General features: G+C 41.8%; 1 protein-coding gene across 1 annotated transcript in view; it reads left to right on the forward strand.

Moving 5' to 3' along the window:
- Positions 1-5,729: 5,729 nt before the first annotated feature.
- pf21a (PHD finger protein 21A) overlaps positions 5,730-19,323 on the forward strand; it is a 57,193-nt gene continuing 43,599 nt past the window's right edge. Inside the window, 1 exon segment of the mRNA NM_001140956.2 lies at positions 5,730-5,961. The gene's annotated coding sequence lies outside the window, so the exon portion shown is untranslated.

Here is a 19,323-nt window from a genome sequence, read left to right on the forward strand (position 1 = left end):
GATTAGAAGACAGATGGCAAGGTTTGATAAGGAATGTATGTGTACTGTGGAAAAATACAGCCGCCTAAAGCGGGGTGTAGTTCTCTACTGATGCGAGTTCATTTGGGTGTGTGTGTGTTAAACCTGTTGGGGATAGGGGGCAGTATTTGCACGGCCGGATAAAAAACGTACCCGATTTAATCTGGTTACTACTCCTGCCCAGTAACTAGAATATGCATATAATTAGTAGATTTGGATAGAAAACACTCTAAAGTTTCGAAAACTGTTTGAATGGTGTCTGTGAGTATAACAGAACTCATATGGCATGCCAAAACCTGAGAAGATTCCAAGCAGGAAGTGGAAATCTGATTGTGGAATCACCTTCAACACTTTGCCTATGTAACACACCGTGAGTTAGGATTCATTTAGCACTTCCTAAGGCTTCCACTAGATGTCAACAGTCTTTACAAAGTGGTTTGAGTGTTCTCCTGTAAAAACTGACCGAACAAGAAGCCTGGAAATTTGGTCATAGGCGGATGGCCATGTCTACTATGACGCGCATGCGTGTGGGACCCTTTCTTTCCAAAACGTTTTATAAGACAATGCAATCGTCCGCCTTGAATATTATTGAAGTTCTGATTGAAAAAGGCCCTAAAGACTTATGCTGTACAACGTTTGACATGTTTGAACGAACGTAAATATATTTTTTTTGCTCTTTCGTGGCGACAAGTCCCGCGGGCTTCGGTACATTTTGAGTAGCCTACAGCCTGGTAAACTGGTCGAGATACATTAGGCAAGCTAATGCGCTTAGATCTAAAGGATAACTGATCTAGAGTATATTAGCAGGGAGGGTAGTCGAGATCTAACAGTGCGCAAAAAATGGTCTGACTATTCTATGGAAGAAGGGAAACTTAATATAGCGGAGTGAGATACGGGATATTAAAGTCAACAGTTACAAGGAGTAACAGATAAATAGGCCGTTAAGTAGGGCTTTACGACCCCTGGAAAATAGCTTATAGTTACAGACGTATGCGACCTAATGTCCGATCAACAGACACCTCTATAGAAAAAGTTTTGAGAGAGATAGAATTGGAAGATAATTAGTCGCGTGTGAGATGAATATATTGTTCAGTCAACAGTCACGAGAAAAGACAGGTATTGGTTCGTCTACGCGTGAGATATAAACAATGTGTCAGGGTCCATACGAATAATTATTCTAAAATTCTAGATTGTGAGAAGAAGACACATAGATTGTGAGACACATAGAAGGTTTAAATTGAAACAGAGTAAAAGTACACACACACAGATTAAGGATAATAACAGATTATAGAAACACACGCATAGATTGTGCAACCTAATAACAAATAGTTATTGAATAACCATGGGTGGCAAATCCTCAAAGGAGGTGCAGGAATTAACTGGAGATGAGCGGTATATGGATTTAAAAGTTCTAAAATAAATATTTATTTCGGTCCAATGTGGAGAAGGAAGTATGAATTTGATGGAAGTTTGGACGTAGAAAAGTTGGGACTAATGGTAAGAAAGATACATAAGGTATGTGGGGACAAGACAGGAAAACAGCATGTCGAGGGTTAGACATAGCCAGGGTGTGGCTGTCTGAAGCCCGGAGAAGAAGTCAAGAAGGCAAGCGTAGAGAAAGAGAGAGAGAAGGTTTGAAGAAGGATATCAGCAGGGGAAAAAAATGATGTGCGTGTGAGATAGGGTTATTGACCAGTTAAAACACTTGAGTGTTGCTTTAGCAGTATGCTTAGGGTCATTGTCCTGCTGGAAGGTGAACCTCCGTCCCAGTCTCAAATCTCTGGAAGACTGAAACAGGTTTCCCTCAAGAATTTCCCTGTATTTAGCGCCATCCATCATTCCTTCAATTCTGACCAGTTTCCCAGTCCCTGCCGATGAAAAACATCCCCACAGCATGATGCTGCCACCGCCATTCTTCACTGTGGGGATGGTGTTCTCGAGGTGATGAGAAGTATTGGTTTTGCGCCAGACATAGCATTTTTCTTGATGGCCAAAAAGCTACATTTTAGTCTCATCTGACCAGAGTACCTTCCATATGTTTGGGGAGTCTCCCACATGCCTTTTGGCGAACACCAAACGTGTTTGCTTATTTTTTTCTTTAAGCAATGGCTTTTTTCTGGCGACTCTTCCGTAAAGCCCAGCTCTGTGGAGTGTACGGCTTAAAGTGGTCCTATGGACAGATACTCCGATCTCCGCTGTGGAGCTTTGCAGCTCCTTCAGGGTTATCTTTGGTCTCTTTGTTGCCTCTGATTAATTCTGATTATCTGATTAATTCCCTCCTTGCCTGGTCCGTGAGTTTTGGTGGGCGGCCCTCTCTTGGTAGGTTTGTTGTGGTGCCATGCACTAGCGATTCTGGGGGGGGGGGGGGGGCAGTGCCCCTGTGACAACAATTTTGGACCCCCTTGTGGCCCCCCTAAATGTGGAGTATGAAATCATTTTTACATAACACATTTTTGCTATCGTTCTTTATTTACATCTGTTATTAGACAGTGGCAACGCGGAACATGGTATTTTGCCTGCTAATGCCTGCAATGCAGTGAAGAAAACGATATGACAACAATAACGTCTAATGTAACTGGCCCCTCTAACAGTACAACTGGCCCCAGCTTGGCCCCCCCAGTTGAAATGGTCTAGAACCGCCACTGGTGCCATATTCTTTCAATTTTTTAGTAATGGATTTAATGGTGCTCTGTGGGATGTTCAAAGTAAAAAAAAAGTTATAACCAAACCCTGATCTGTACTTCTCCACAACTTTGTCCCTGACCTGTTTGGAAAGCTTCTTGGTCTTCATGGTGCTGCTTGCTTGGTGGTGCCCCTTGCTTAGTGGTGTTACAGACTCTGGGGCCTTTCAGAACAGGTGTATATATACTGAGATCATGTGACAGATCATGTGAAACTTAGATTGCACACAGGTGGACTTTATTTAACTAATTATGTGACTTCTGAAGGTAACTGGTTGCACCAGATCTTATTTAGGGGCTTCATAGTAAAGGGGGTGAATACATATGCACGCACCATTTTTCTGTTTTTTATTTTTTCGAATTTTTTCAACAAGTAATTTTTTTCATTTCACTTCACCAATTTTGACTATTTTATGTATGTCCATTACATGAAATCCAAATAAAAATCAATTTAAATTACAGGTTGTAATTTAACAATATAGGAAAAACGCCAAGGGGGATGAATACTTTTGCAAGGCAAAAGTATGTCGCTTTGGATAGAACAGAAGCGTCTGCTAAATGGCATATATTATTATTAGTTAAGTGATTTTATTGTTTAGAACACAAAATGCACCAAATGCACATTAGCAAATGTACTTTATATGTAGTTTTACAATAATTTGTTTTTAGTTACTAGTGTGCCATTCAATTACAACTGTATTATTTTGGAGAGCCTTCATGCATGCATTGTAACAAATGGAAATGTTTTTCCTGAATGAGGTACCGTTAGCTTTTGTTCAAAGGTTACTATGAAGTAAAGGTTACTACCTGCTCTTGGAATCTTTTGGGCGTGTTTAAAAAGTAAATTAGCAATGGTGCGTCATTATTTGCCCAATTCAAACCAATCAATATGACACAGTATTATCCCTACAACCACATTGCCCATGATGGTGAAAATAATTTGAACACTTGACTAGCAACTTGTAGCCTCATTAATTTATCATTCAATGTTTTTATTTACAAAACAGGTGACACTAAGTCTATATATTAGTCTATTGAAAGAGAATGTCCTGTGTTTTACTCTCCATAATAATCTAATTTCCCATTAGTATGGTCAAGTAAACGCTGCAGTCCAATTTTGTTGGATTGTGGCTCTGAGATTTTCATTTTAGGTTAATGACAAATTAGATTTCAGAGCGCACAGAATTATTTTACGGTCCAGAGACAATAATGGCCAAAGGGACAAGACGCTTGCTATAGCATGTTTTAAAGTTTGATTATTGTAGTCTAAAGCATTCAGGCCAGGGGGTAGCCCGAACAGGCCTCGAACCTGGGTCCTCACGGCTGTCAGCCCAATACATTTGCCATTACACCAAGCGGTTCAAACCTTTTGCAATATTACAGTTGTATAGATATTTTAACTCATGCAGGGACAAACAAATCAAATTACATGCATGAGAGGATATAAAAGAGATTTATGTTATATCAGTTTGTTTTTACTGTAACTTGTAAGTACAGGGTAGTATGTTTAGCCTTGTAGCGTGCTTAGCCTGCAGTGGTGGAAAAAGTACCCAACTGTCATACTTGAGTAAAAGTAAAGATACCTTAATAGGAAATGGCTCAAGGAAAAGTCACCCAGTAAAATACTACATGAGTAAAAGTCTAAAAGTATTTGGTTTTAAATATACTTAAGTATCAAAAGTAAATGTAATTGGTAAAATATACATAACTATCAAAAGTAAAAGTATAAATCATTTGAAATTACTTATACTAAGCAAACCAGACGGCACAATTTTTGTTTATTTATTTATCGATAGCCAGGGGGACACTCCAACACTCAGACATAATTTACAAACCAAGCATTTGTGTTTAGTGAGTCTGCCAGATCAGAGGCAGTAGGGATTAGCAGGGTTGTTCTCTAGATAAGTACTTGAATTGGACCATTTTCCTGTCCTGCTAAGCATTCAAAATGTAACGGGTACTTTTGGGTGTCAGGTAAAATGTATGGAGTAGTGGTTTACACCATTGTTAGCCTGTTATGCACTATGTCTTGTATCATAAACCTGTGTATTGTATAGGCCTATTATGGAATCCATCGGTTTTTGTAACATCAGTATTATTTTTGACAATTTACATTAGTTATCTATAATAATAATAGTATGTCGTTCTACAATACTTAATAAATATAGATGATATGACATATCATAAACAACTATTTTCTAATTATAATAAAATCATGGCGCACTTGTAAAGTGTCGCTTGCCCACGCCTCACATCAACAGCCAGCCATCACCAGAAAGCATGTACAGTGCAGCGGTTCTGCATAAACGTTTGATACTTGGCATGACCGTTTTATTATGTCGAGCGCCCCTTCAATACTAAAACTGAATTCAGAATGGCTGGCTAGTAAAAGATATGAAAGTAAGTGGTGCTTTTTCATCCATCGACAGTGAGGCGCAGGATATGGGCCGTGGCAAGTCTAAGCAGCAACAAATTGCACCGCGTATTTCTTTGCATCGAGTGCTAGGTTTGCATTAGATAGCACAGTCACAAAGTCAAAATTGGCTGTATCGTACAATTTAACGAAAACATACATTTGCTCCTTTTGGTCGTAATTTAAGGTCAGGGTTAGGCATAGTGCATGGTTAAGTTTTAAATCACATTTTAAGAAGATAGTTATCTGTAGAAATAGGCGGAGTTTATGACTTTGTGACTGTGATAACTAGTGACGACCCGAGTGCTACTTCTCTCCAGATGAGTTTCACCGAGTTTACATCCGGGGTTTTTCCCTAGGCAATGGAAGGCGTAGTGCCCCTGTTCCTTAGGCAAAGTGAAATAAATTCGCCGCACCATGACAAAAAATAGTTCGCTTTTCAAACACATTTTCGTTTCACCTTGCGACGACCCTCGACTCAAAATGTATAACTAACCATATACTATTAATTAATGAATCAATCTGGGATACAACGGCTACAATTGTCACCTTTTAGAAATAGTTTTCCTACCCCTTTCTTATCGCTCCTCATGAGCGCATGGATAACTGTTGTGCTCAGGCTGTGGTGAATGAGATTGAAGAAGAGTTCTTGTTTTGTATCTCAGTTTCTCTCTTTTTGGACAAATTGAATTTAAACAAATACTACGGAGATCTCAGACTAATCAATGGAGGATATTTGAATATTCACATCAATTGTATCGGTGATTTGGTAGAGAGTATTGGGTTGTTTGTAAATATTTCATTAATATCTGAGGAGAGGAGGACTGCTGCTGTTCATGTGAGTGAAGGGTAAGTACACATAGGGATTTAAAAATATATATTATTATTATCATTATTATAAGTTTAATTTTCATTGTTTAGAAACTTTGGTTGTTTTCACATGCGTTTGATCCCTATACCCGCAATTAATCGTGTGTTAGGATAGGCAGGACGGTTTGAAGGATACCGTTTTTGTTCATAGCTATTTCTTATAGGAGTTGGATGATATTCTCTTGCTCAGTGGTTCCCTACCCTTTTCGGTTACTGTACCACCAACTGAATTTTGCTCTGCACGGAGTACCTCTGAAATACTCTCTCATGTGCATTTTTACCAGTAGGCCTATGGTCTCATGAGTCTTCAAGTACCCCCGGGGGTCCTAGTACTCCTGGTTGGGAACACTAGTCTAGCTAGCGAAGTGCACTGCGATTGAAGCCATCCCCAAAATATTGTTCTTATGTTATGCTATTGTTTTATTTTATAAGTTACTTCTCTAGATTGACAGCTAGCTTGTTTGCTACAGTTTTGTGCCCGATGTAGTTAGCTATCGCTAACTATTTTAGAGCTAGCTTGCTCTCTAGTGACTGGTGCACTGTGAAAACTCTCCCTGTGTTAGCTAGCCTCGCAAACTGAAATTACCGGCTAACGTCGTTAGTTGTAGTTGACGAGGATGTCAAGGTATATCAACTGTAGTGATATCTTATTTTAAAAGGAGTTTTAAACTGTGAAATGGAACTGAAGTCTGACTCCTTGCCATTAGCTAGCAAATCATCTGATGATTTTCATTAGCTTGCACCAAATATGTAACAAGAATTTACTAGCTACCTGGCTAACGAACGCGAATTGAACGTGTGCGCGCGGCTGAACTGCGCAACATGGCGATTTGTGCTCTTGTAAATGAAAGTTATAAAACACTCGTTCATGCTGAAATAATATGCATTTTCAGACAAAGACAATGCATCTGGTAGCATGGCATTGTGCAAAGGAGGTCCAAATAGTGCTAAATATGAGTTGTGGCCCTTATGTTAGGAGAACGAATCAATGTTTATGCTCATAGTCATTTTATAGACTGCACGCTAGCCAGCAGATCCAACCGGCTTGCTTACAGCTGCACTAGGGTCAGACAGCAGAGGAGCCGGTTCAAATCAAATTTTAGTTGACACGTGCCGAATACAGTAGGTGTAGATCTTACAGTGAAATGCTTACTTACAAGCCCTTAACCAACGATGCAGTTAAAATAAATAAATTAACATAATTAAAGAGCAGCAGTAAAATAACAATAGCGACGCTATATACAGGGGGTACAGAGTCAATGTGCGGGGGCACTGGTTAGTCGAGGTAATTGAGGTAATATAAACATATGGGTAGAGTTATTAAAGTGACTTATGCATAGATAATAACAGAGAGTAGCAGCAGTGTAAAAGATGGGGGGGGGGGAAGCCTCTTGGACCTAGACTTGACGCTCTGGTACTGCTTGCCATGCGGTAACAGAAAGAACAGTCTGACTAGGGTGGCTGGAGTCTTTTTTTTTTATGGCCTTCCTCTGACACCGCCTGGTATAGAGGTCCTGGATGGCAGTAAGCTTGGCCCCAGTGATGTGCTGAGCCGTATGCACGACCCTCTGTAGTGCCTTGCGGTCGGATGCTGAGCAGTTGCCATACCAGGCAGTGATGCAACCAGTCAGAATGTTCTCGATGGTGCAGCAGTAGAACCTTTTTGAAGATCTGAGGACCCATGCCAAATCTTTTCAGTCAAAGAGGGAGTGGGTCGGGTAGAAGCCTCTTGGACCTAGACTTGGCACTCTAGTACCGCTTGCCTTGCGGTAACAGAGAGAACAGTCTGATTAGGGTGGCTGGAGTCTTTGACAATTTTTATGGCCTTCCTCTGACACCGCCTGGTATAGAGGTCCTGGATGGCAGGAAGCTTGGCCCCAGTGATGTACTGGGCCGTACGCACTACCCTCTGTAGTACCTTGCGTTCGGATGCCGAGCAGTTGCCATTCCAGGCAGTGATTCAACCAGTCAGGATGTTCTCGATGGTGCAGCTGAAGAACCTTTTGAGGATCTGAGGACCCATGCCAAATCTTTTCAGTCTCTTGAGGGGGAATAGGTTTTGTCGTGCCCTCTTCACTACTGTTTTGGTGTGCTTGGACCATGTTAGTTTGGTGATGTGGATACCAAGGAACTTGAAGTTCTCAAACATGCTCCACTACAGCCCCGTCGATGAGAATGGGGGTGTGCTTGGTCCTCCGTAGTCTCGGCCCGTTTGCTCCTCCCCCATTGTTTTCCAAGCAGAGCAGGCAGGCCCGTTGCCTTACGACGCCAGACTCCACACAGATAGTGTGTACACATGCTGCTTCAGAGACAATTTTTTTTTTTTTAATTTAAAATGTATTTAACCAGGTAGGCCAGTTGAGAACAAGTTCTCATTTACAACTGCGACATGGCCAAGATGAAGCAAAGCAGTGCGACACAAACACAGAGTTACACATGGGATAAACAAACGTACAGTCAATAACACAATACAAAAGTCTATATACAGTGTGTGCAAATGTAGTAAGATTAGGGAGGTAAGGCAATAAATAGGCCATAGTGGAGAAATAATTACAATTTAGCAATTAAACACTGGAGTGATAGATGTGCAGAAGATGAATGCGCAAGTAGAGATACTGGGGTGCAAAGGAGCAACAAAAAAAATAACAATATGGGAATGAGGTAGTTGGGTGGGCTATTTACAGATGGGCTGTGTACAGGTGCAATGATCGGTAAGCTGCTCTGACAGCTGATGCTTAAAGTTAATGAGGGAGATGTACGACTCCAGCTTAACCTGTTATGGCTAGGGGGCAGTATTTTCACGGCTGGATAAAAAACGTACCCGATTTAATCTGGTTACTACTCCTGCCCAGTAACTAGAATATGCATATAATTATTGGCTTTGGATATAAAACACTCCAACGTTTCTAAAATTGTTTGAATGGTGTCTGTGAGTATAACAGAACTCAAATGGCAGGTCAAAACCTGAGAGATTCCTTTACAGGAAGTGGCCTGTCTGACCATTTCTTGAACTTCTTTGCCATCTCTATCTTTTACAAAGGATTTCTGCTCTAACGTGACACTTCCTACGTCTTCCATGGGCGCTCAGAGCCCGGGAAAAACCTGAATGTCGTCATCCCAGCACCAGGCTGAAACGCATTATCGCCTTTCTCAAGTGGCCGATCAAGGGACTGTGGGCTTAGGCGTGTGCCCTGGCCGCCCCCGTCTTTGTGATTTTTTTCCCTCTGTTTGCTGAAAAGGAGATTCCCGGTCGGAATATTATCGCTTTTTTACGAGATAAATTGCATAAAAATTGATTTTAAACAGCGGTTGACATGCTTCGAAGTACGGTAATGGAATATTTAGAATTTTTTTGTCACGAATTGCGCCATTCGCGCGAACCTGATTTACCATTTCGGATAGTGTCTGGGACGCACGAACAAAACGCCGCTATTCGGATATAACGATGGATTATTTTGGACCAAACCAACATTTGTTATTGAAGTAGCAGTCCTGGGAGTGCATTCTGACGAAGATAACAAAAGGTAATCAAACTTTTATAATAGTAAATCTGATTTTGGTGAAGGCTAAACTTGCCGGGTGTCTAAATAGCTAGCCCGTGATGGCTGGGCTATGTACTTAGAATATTGCAAAATGTGCTTTCACCAAAAAGCTATTTTAAAATCGGACATATCGAGTGCATAGAGGAGTTCTGTATCTATAATTCTTAAAATAATTGTTATGCTTTTTGTGAACGTTTATCGTGAGTAATTTAGTAAATTGTTAGCAAATTCCCCGAACTAGTATGCTAGTTCTGAACGTCACATGCTAATGTAAAAAGCTGTTTTTTGATATAAATATGAACTTGATTGAACAAAACATGCATGTATTGTATAACATAATGTCCTAGGTGTGTCATCTGATGAAGATCATCAAAGGTTAGTGCTGCATTTAGCTGTCTTCTGGATTTTTGTGACATTATATGCTAGCTTGAAAAATGGGTGTCTGATTATTTCTGGCTTGGTACTCTGCTGACATAATCTAATGTTTTGCTTTCGTTGTAAAGCCTTTTTGAAATCGGACAGTGTGGTTAGATTAACGCGAGTCTTGTCTTTAAATAGCTGTGAAATAGTCATATGTTTGAAAAATTGAAGTTTTTGTTATTTTGAGGAATTTGTAATTCGCGCCATGCCTATCATTGGATATTGGAGCAGGTGTTCCGCTAGCGGAACGTCTAGATGTAAGAGGTTAAGTGATTTTTGCAATTCGTTCCAGTCATTGGCAGCAGAGAACTGGAAGGAAAGGGGATGACCAGTGAAATGTACCTGCTGGAGCGCTTGCTACGGATGGGTGTTGCTGTGGTGACCAGTGAGCTGAGATGAGGTGGAGCTTTACCTAGCAAAGACTTATACATGACCTGGAGCCAGTGGGTCTGGCGACAAATATGTAGCGAGGACCAGCCAACGAGAGCATACAGGTCGCAATGGTGGGTAGTATATGGGGATTTGGTGACAAAACGGATGGCACTGTGATAGACTGCATCCAATTTGTAGAGTATAGTGTTGGAGGCTATTTTGTATATTATTTTGGTATTTTATTAGGATCCTCATTAGCTGTTGCAAAAGCAGCAGCTACTCTTCCTGGGGTCCACGTGAAACATGACATAATACAGAACATCAATAGACAAGAACAGCTACATTATGGTGCATCTTTAGAAGTTTGTGAGAGTCTTATGGGCCAAGCCAAATTTCTTCAGCCTCCTTAGGTTAGAGGCGCTGTTGCGCCTTCTTCAACACGCTGTTAGTGTGAATTTCAGGTCTTCAGTGACGTGCACGCAGAGGAACTTGAAGCTTTTTACCCTCTTCACTGCAGCCCGTCGATGTGGATGGGGGCGTGCTCTCTCTGCTGCGTCCTGTAGTCCACGATCAGCTCCTTTGTTTTGTTGACGCTGAGGGTGAGGTTATTTTCCTGGCACCACTCCGCCAAGGCACTCACCTCATCCCTGTTTTTTTAATTTAATTTATTTTTTATTTCACCTTTATTTAACCAGGTAGGCTAGTTGAGAACAAGTTCTCATTTACAACTGCAACCTGGCCAAGATAAAGCAAAGCAGTGCGACAAAAACAACAACACAGTCTCACTTGTGATAAACAAACGTACAGTCAATAACACAATAGAAAATCTGTATACAGTGTGTGCAAATGAAGTAAGGAAGTAAGGCAATTAATAGGCCGTAGTGGCGAAGTAATTACAATTTAGAAATTAACCCAAATCCAGTCAGCTGATATTCTGAAAGAGCTGCAAAATCGGGACCCCCACAAATCAGCCGGGCTAGATAATCTGGACCCTTTATTTCTAAAATGATCTGCCGAAATTGTTGCAACCCCTATTACTAGCCTGTTCAACCTCTCTTTCGTGTCATCTGAGATTCCCAAAGATTGGAAAGCAGCTGTGGTCATCCCCTTCTTCAAAGGGGGGACACTCTTGACCCAAACTGCTTCAGACCTATATCTATCCTACCCTGCCTTTCTAAGGACTTCGAAAGCCAAGTTAACAAACAGATCACCGACCATTTCGAATCCCGCCGTACCTTCTCCGCTATGCAATCTGGTTTCAGAGCTGGTCATGCACCTCAGCCACGCTCAAGGTCCTAAACGATATCTTAACCGCCATCGATAAGAAACAGTACCGTGCAGCCATATTCATTGACCTGGCCAAGGCTTTCGACTCTGTTAATCACCACATCCTCATCAGCAGACTCAACAGCCTTGGTTTATCAAATGATTGCCTCGACTGGTTCACCAACTACTTCTCCGACAGAGTTCAGTGTGTCAAATCTGAGGGCTTGTTGTCCAGGCCTCTGGCAGTCTCTATGGGGGTGCCACAGGGTTCAATTTTTGGGCCGCCTCTCTTCTCTATATATATCAATGATGTCGCTCTTGCTGTTGGTGAGTCTCTACGCAGATTACACCATTCTGTATACTTCTGGCCCTTCTTTGGACACTGTGTTAACAACCCTCCAGACAAGGTTCAATGCCATACAATTCTCCTTCCGTGGCCTACAACTGCTCTTAAATTCAAGTAAAACTAAATGCATGCTCTTCAACCGACCGTTGTCTGTACCTGCCCGCCCGTCCAGCATCACTACTCTGGACGGTTCTGACTTAGAATATGTGGACAACTACAAATACCTAGGTGTCTGGCTAGACTGTAAACTCTCCTTCCAGACTCACATAAAACATCTCCAATCCAAAGTTAAATCTAGAATTGGCTTCCTGTTTTGCAACAAAGCATCCTTCACTCATGCTGCCAAACATACCCTCGTAAAACTGACCATCTTACCGATCCTCGACTTTGGCGATGTCATTTACAAAATAGCCTCCAACACCCTACTCAACAAATTGGATGCAGTCTATCACAGTGCCATCCGTTTTGTCACCAAAACCCCATATACTACCCACCACTGCGACCTGTACGCGCTTGTTGGCTGGCCTTCGCTTCATACTCGTCTCCAAACCCACTGGTTCCAGGTCATCTACAAGACCCTGCTAGGTAAAGTCCCGCCTTATCTCTGCTCGCTGGTCACCATAGCTGCACCCACCCGTAGCACGCGTTCCAGCAGGTATATTTCACTTGTCACCCCCAAAGCCAATTCCTCCTTTGGCCGCCTCTCCTTCCAGTTCTCTGCTGCCAATGATTGGAACGAACTACAAAAATCTCTGACACTGGAAACACTTATCTCCCTCACTAGCTTTAAGCACCTGCTGTCAGAGCAGCTCACAGATTACTGCACCTGTACATAGCCCATCTATAAATAGCCCAAACAACTACTTCTTCCCCTACTGTATTTATTTATTTATTTTGCTCCTTTGCACCCCAGTATTTCTACTTTGCACACTCATCTACTGTCAAATCTACCATTCCAGTGTTTTAATTGCTATATTGTATTTACTTCGCCACCATGGCCTATTTATTGCCTTTACCTCCCTTATCTCACCTCATTTGCTCACATTGTATATAGACTTATTTTTCTACTGTATTATTGACTGTATGTTTGTTTTACTCCATGTGTAACTTTGTGTTGTTATATGTGTCGAACTACTTTGCTTTATCGTCCCACCGACGCAACAGCCAGTTGAATCCCGTGGCGCGATTTTCAAATACCTTAGAAATGCTATTACTTCAATTTCTCAAACATATGACTATTTTACAGCATTTTAACCTCTTACATCTAGACGTTCCGCTAGCGGAACACCTGCTCCAATATCCAATGATGGGCGTGGCGCGAAATACAAATTCCTCTAAAATCCGAAAACTTCAATTTTTCAAACATATGACTATTTTACAGCATTTTAAAGACACGACTCTCGTTAATCTAACCACACTGTCCGATTTCAAAAAGGCTTTACAACGAAAGCAAAACATTAGATTATGTCAGCAGAGTACCCAGCCAGAAATAATCAGACACCCATTTTTCAAGCTAGCATATGTCACAAAAAACAAAACCACAGCTAAATGCAGCACTAACCTTTGATGATCTTCATCAGATGACAACCCTAGGACATTATGTTATACAATGCATGCATGTTTTGTTCAATCAAGTTCATATTTATATCAAAAACCAGCTTTTTTACATTAGCATGTGACGTTCAGAACTAGCATACCCCCCGCAAACATCCGGTGAATTTACTAAATTACTCACGATAAACGTTCACAAAAAACATAACAATTATTTTAAGAATTATAGATACAGAACTCCTTTGTGCAATCGAGGTGTCCGATTTTAAAATAGCTTTTCGGTGAAAGCACATTTTGCAATATTCTCAGTAGATAGCCCAGCCATCACGGCTAGCCATTTAGACAGCCACCAAGTTTAGCCCTGACCAAAGTCAGATTTACTATTACAAAAGTTTGATTACCTTTGTTGTCTTCGTCAGAATGCACTCCCAGGACTGCTACTTCAATAACAAATGTTGGTTTGGTCCAAAATAATCCATCGTTATATCCAAATAGCGGCGTTTTGTTCGTGCGTTCCAGACACTGTCCGAAATGGTAAATCAGGGTCACGAGCATGGCGCAATTCGTGACGAAAAAATTCTAAATATTCCATTACCGTACTTCGAAGCATGTCAACCGCTGTTTAAAATCCATTTTTATGCCATTTTTCTCGTAAAAAAGCGGTAATATTCCGACCGGTAATCTCCGTTTAGGTAAACAGAGGAAAGAAAACAAAGCATTCGGTCGACGCGGGCACGTGCCTGAGTCTCACAGTACTGTAACAAGCCACTACCCAAACGCGCTACTTTTTTTCAGCCAGAGCCTGCAAAGCCACGATTCAGCTTTTTGCCGCCTTCTGAGAGCCCATGGCAGCCGTAGGAAGTGTCACGTAACAGCAGAGATCCTTTGTAATGGATAGAGATGGCAAAGAAGGCCAAGAAATGGTCAGACAGGGTACTTCCTGTACAGAATCTTCTCAGGTTTTGACCTGCCATTTGAGTTCTGTTATACTCACAGACACCATTCAAACAGTTTTAGAAACTTTGGAGTGTTTTCTATCCAAAGCCAATAATTATATGCATATTCTAGTTACTGGGCAGGAGTAGTAACCAGATTAAATCGGGTACATTTTTTATCCAGCCGTGTCAATACTGCCCCCTAGCCCTAACAGGTTAAATACTTTTTTCTTTACATAGTTGAATGTGCTGACAACAAAATCACACAAAAATAATCAATGGAAATCCAATTTATCAACCCAATGAGGTCTGGATTTGGAGTCACACTCAAAATGAAAGTGGAAAACCACACTACAGGCTGATCCAACTTTGATGTAATGTCCTTACAACAAGTCAAAATGAGGCTCAGTAGTGTGTGTGGCCTCCACGTGCCTGTATGACCTCCCAACAACGCCTGGGCATGCTCCTGATGAGGTGGCGGATGGTCTCCTGAGGGATCTCCTCCCAGACCTGGACTAAAGCATCCGCCAACTCCTGGACAGTCTGTGGTGCAACGTGGCGTTGGTGGATGGAGCGAGACATGATGTCCCAGATGTGCTCAATTGGATTCAGGTCTGGGGAACGGGCGGGCCAGTCCATAGCATCAATGCCTTCCTCTTGCAGGAACTGCTGACACACTCCAGCCACATGAGGTCAGGCATTGTCTTGCATTAGGAGGAACCCAGGACCAACCGCACCAGCATATGGTCTCACAAGGGGTCTGAGGATCTCATCTCGGTACCTAATGGCAGTCAGGCTACCTCTGGCGAGCACATGAAGGGCTGTGCGGCCCCCCCAAAGAAATGCCACCCCACACCATGACTGACCCACCGCCAAACCGGTCATTCTGGAGGATGTTGCAGGCAGCAGAACGTTCTCCACGGCATCTCCAGACTCTGTCACGTCTGTCACGTGCTCAGTGTGAACCTGCTTTCATCTGTGAAGAGCACAGGGCGCCAGTGGTGAATTTGCCTATCTTGGTGTTCTCTGGCAAATGCCAAATGTCCTGCACGGTGTTGGGCTGTAAGCACAACCCCCACCTGTGGACGTCGGGCCCTCATACCACCCTCATGGAGTCTGTTTCTGACCGTTTGAGCAGACACATGCACATTTGTGGCCTGCTGGAGGTCATTTTGCAGGGCTCTGGCAGTGCTTCTCCTGCTCCTCCTTGCACAAAGGCGGAGGTAGCGGTCCTGCTGCTGGGTTGTTGCCCTCCTACGGCCTCCTCCACGTCTCCTGATGTACTGGCCTGTCTCCTGGTAGCGCCTCCATGCTCTGGACACTACACTGACAGACACAGCAAACCTTCTTGCCACAGCTCGCATTGATGTGCCATCCTGGATGAGCTGCACTACCTGAGCCACTTGTGTGGGTTGTAGACTCCGTCTCATGCTACCACTAGAGTGAAAGCACCGCCAGCATTCAAAAGTGACCAAAACATCAGCCAGGAAGCATAGGAACTGAGAAGGGGTCTGTGGTCCCCACCTGCAGAACCACTCCTTTATTGGGGGTGTCTTGCTAATTGCCTATAATTTCCACCTGTTGTCTATTCCATTTGCACAACAGCATGTGAAATTTATTGTCAATCAGTGTTGCTTCCTAAGTGGACAGTTTGATTTCACAGAAGTGTGATTGACTTGGAGTTACATTGTGTTGTTTAAGTGTTCCCTTTATTTTTTTGAGCAGTGTATTTTTGTTAAGCGTATATAAACCAAGTAATGGATTTTTTAATCGTGTCACTCTTCTGTTCTGCTGTTGGTCTGTAGGCTGGCACCTTGCAATAGAATGGCCATTGGAATTTTTATGAAGTGATTCTAGCTTAATTACACATACTCTTACTGTACATGCACAGCTCTTCTAGCTGCATAGAATCAACCTCTATACAGGAAATACAATATTATCATGGACAGTAACTGTAATGTAATAAGTTACTGTACACCTAATGTAATCAGGAAAGCTTACCTAGTTCGTTTCACACCAGTAGGTTTCAAACCAATCTGTGTCATTAGGAATCATGGATTGTACGGGTGGTTTAGTTCAGTAGGGTAGGGAAACTGAAAGTGGCCAAGGGATAGTATTGCCACCCACTGCTACCTATATACTATTACTGTCTGTTATGATCAGAACCATGCATGAAAATTCATGTTTGGTCAAACCACGTTTAGTTGCAAATTATCCTGCACGTTCTCCACCCATGTTTAACATGACTGACTTTACAGGTGAACTTGGCTCGGTTGCTCTGGTAGTTTTTCAATGTTGGGGTGACTTAGCCATCCTGTAAGTCCAATTTGTGGTGGTGGGGAATCTCATGTAGGCCTAGTGGGCTCTGCATCTACTGTCTTGCAGGGAGTCAGAGAGTGGAGACCACTTACACTGCCAGGTGGTGAGTCCTGCAACAGCTCCTGTTGTAATTGTTCTCTTTGCTGGCAGCTTTGGCCCGGAAGTCAATCAGACTGGACGGCTGGGACATTGCCTCGGGCGGACTCGCTGGTTTCCCGGTTCTCACTATTTGTTTGTTGTTGTCCCACGGAACCAGCCAAATGAATGCTTTTGTGAGCTTCACGTCAGTGCCCTGAGAATGTCATTTCCAAGTTGTTTTATTTACTCTTGTGCATGCTAAGAACAAAAATTCTAATTCAGGAGACAGAATTAGACAGATTTATAAGACAGAATTATTGGCTTTCTTTGACGTTGCAAGTTGATCCATAAACCAAGGTGGTTGTGCAGGATTCAAAGTGCCATCCCTTTGAAAGTAATACTATGGGCCTTTGAAACAATGAGCTTTACGCAGATTCATATCATCATTACAGTTAGGCTTGGGCGGTATACCGTGTATATACCCAGGGGTCACATTAGCTTTCAGAAATCAGCATTTTAAAAACACAGACCATCATACAATCTGCGTTTTTAAACCATTTCACTTACGTTTTATATTGAACTTTGACATCTATTTTTGCTTCAATAGAGTGATCCGGGGGCATGCAACTATTAGCTTACAATGAAAAAGACGATGCATGACCATCGTATTTCTGTTTATCATAGAAAGAATGAAGCAAGCTACATTTCGTAGTGTTTTGCTTGAAGGTAATCTTGCATTTTACTGGAGAACAGTAGCTACACATCAGTCAGAGCGCTGTCTGACTGATGAATGACGAGCAAACATTTTTCATCTGAGTGGAGAAGTGCTTAAATTAGTTTGAAGCCAAGCAGAAAATACAATGAGTTACATTTTAGATCTGCATTTATAAAAAGCAGCAAGGTATTTTTATACCTTTTGTCTATGTGACCGGTGAAATGAGGAACACAATCTGCTTTCTCTCCTAACGTATTGCACAAGTTGACTGCAAGTATTCACTTAGAAAGTAGCTACAAATATTCAAAGTTTATAAAATAAAAACTTCAAAGAAATAGTTCCAACGGTATTGATTAACCATCTTGTGGCTATTTCCAAATAACCCAGTTAACGGTATCGGGTTGCATTAACACAGAATTCTGATAACTATTTCTTTGAAGTTTTTAATTTTGGTAGCTACTTTTTAACCTGTTAGGGCTAGGGGGCAGTATTGACACAGCCGGATAAAAAACGTACCCGATTTAATCTGGTTACTACTCCTGCCCAGTAACTAGAATATGCATATCATTATTGGCTTTGGATAGAAAACACCCTAAAGTTTCTAAAACTGTTTGAATGGTGTCTGTGAGTATAACAGAACTCATATGGCAGGCCAAAACCTGAGAAGAGGCCACTTCCTGCATGGAATGTCTGACAAGATGTGTTTCATCTAGGCTGTTTTTATTGAAGATTTAGGATCTTTGCTCTAACGTGACACTTCCTACGGCTCCCATAGGCTCTCAGAGCCCGGGAAAAAGCTGAACGATATCGAGGCAGGCTCTGGCTGAAACACTTTATCGCGTTTGGCAAGTGGCCGCTCAGAGTACTGTGGGCTTAGGCGCGTGCCCGAGTCGACCGAATGCTTTATTTTTTTTCTTCTGTTTACCTAAATGCAGATTCCCGGTCGGAATATTATCGCTTTTTTACGAGAAAAATGGCATAAAAATGGATTTTAAACAGCGGTTGACATGCTTCGAAGTACGGTAATGGAATATTTAGAATTTTTTTGTCACGAATTGCGCCATGCTCGTAACCCTTATTTACCCTTTCGGATAGTGTCTTGAACGCACGAACAAAACGCCGCTGTTTGGATATAACAGTGGATTATTTTGGACCAAACCAACATTTATTATTGAAGTAGAAGTCCTGGGAGTGCATTCTGACGAAGACAGCAAAGGCAATACATTTTTTCTTATAGTAAATCTGACTTTGATGAGTGCTAAACTTGCTGGGTGTCTAAATAGCTAGCCCTGTGATGCCGGGCTATCTACTGAGAATTTTGCAAAATGTGCTTTCACCGAAAAGCTATTTTAAAATCAGACATATCGAGTGCATAGAGGAGTTCTGTATCTATAATTCTTAAAATAATTGTTATGCTTTTTGTGAACGTTTATCGTGAGTAATTTATTAATTTAGTAATTCACCGGCAGTGTTCGGTGGGAATGCTAGTCACATGCTAATGTAAAAAGCTGTTTTTTGATATAAATATGAACTTGATTGAACAAAACATGCATGTATTGTATAACATAATGTCCTAGGGTTGTCATCTGATGAACATCATCAAAGGTTAGTGCTACATTTAGCTGTGGTTTGGGTTTATGTGACATTATATGCTAGCTTGAAAAATGGGTGTCTGATTATTTCTGGCTGGGTACTCTGCTGACATAATCTAATGTTTTGCTTTCGTTGTAAAGCCTTTTTGAAATCGGACAGTGTGGTTAGATTAACGAGAGTCTTATCTTTAAAATGGTGTAAAAT

The sequence above is a fragment of the Salmo salar genome, chromosome 16 (assembly GCF_965601325.2).
Source record: "Salmo salar chromosome 16, fSalSal1, whole genome shotgun sequence".
In the NCBI taxonomy this organism is placed as follows: Eukaryota; Metazoa; Chordata; class Actinopteri; order Salmoniformes; family Salmonidae; genus Salmo; species Salmo salar.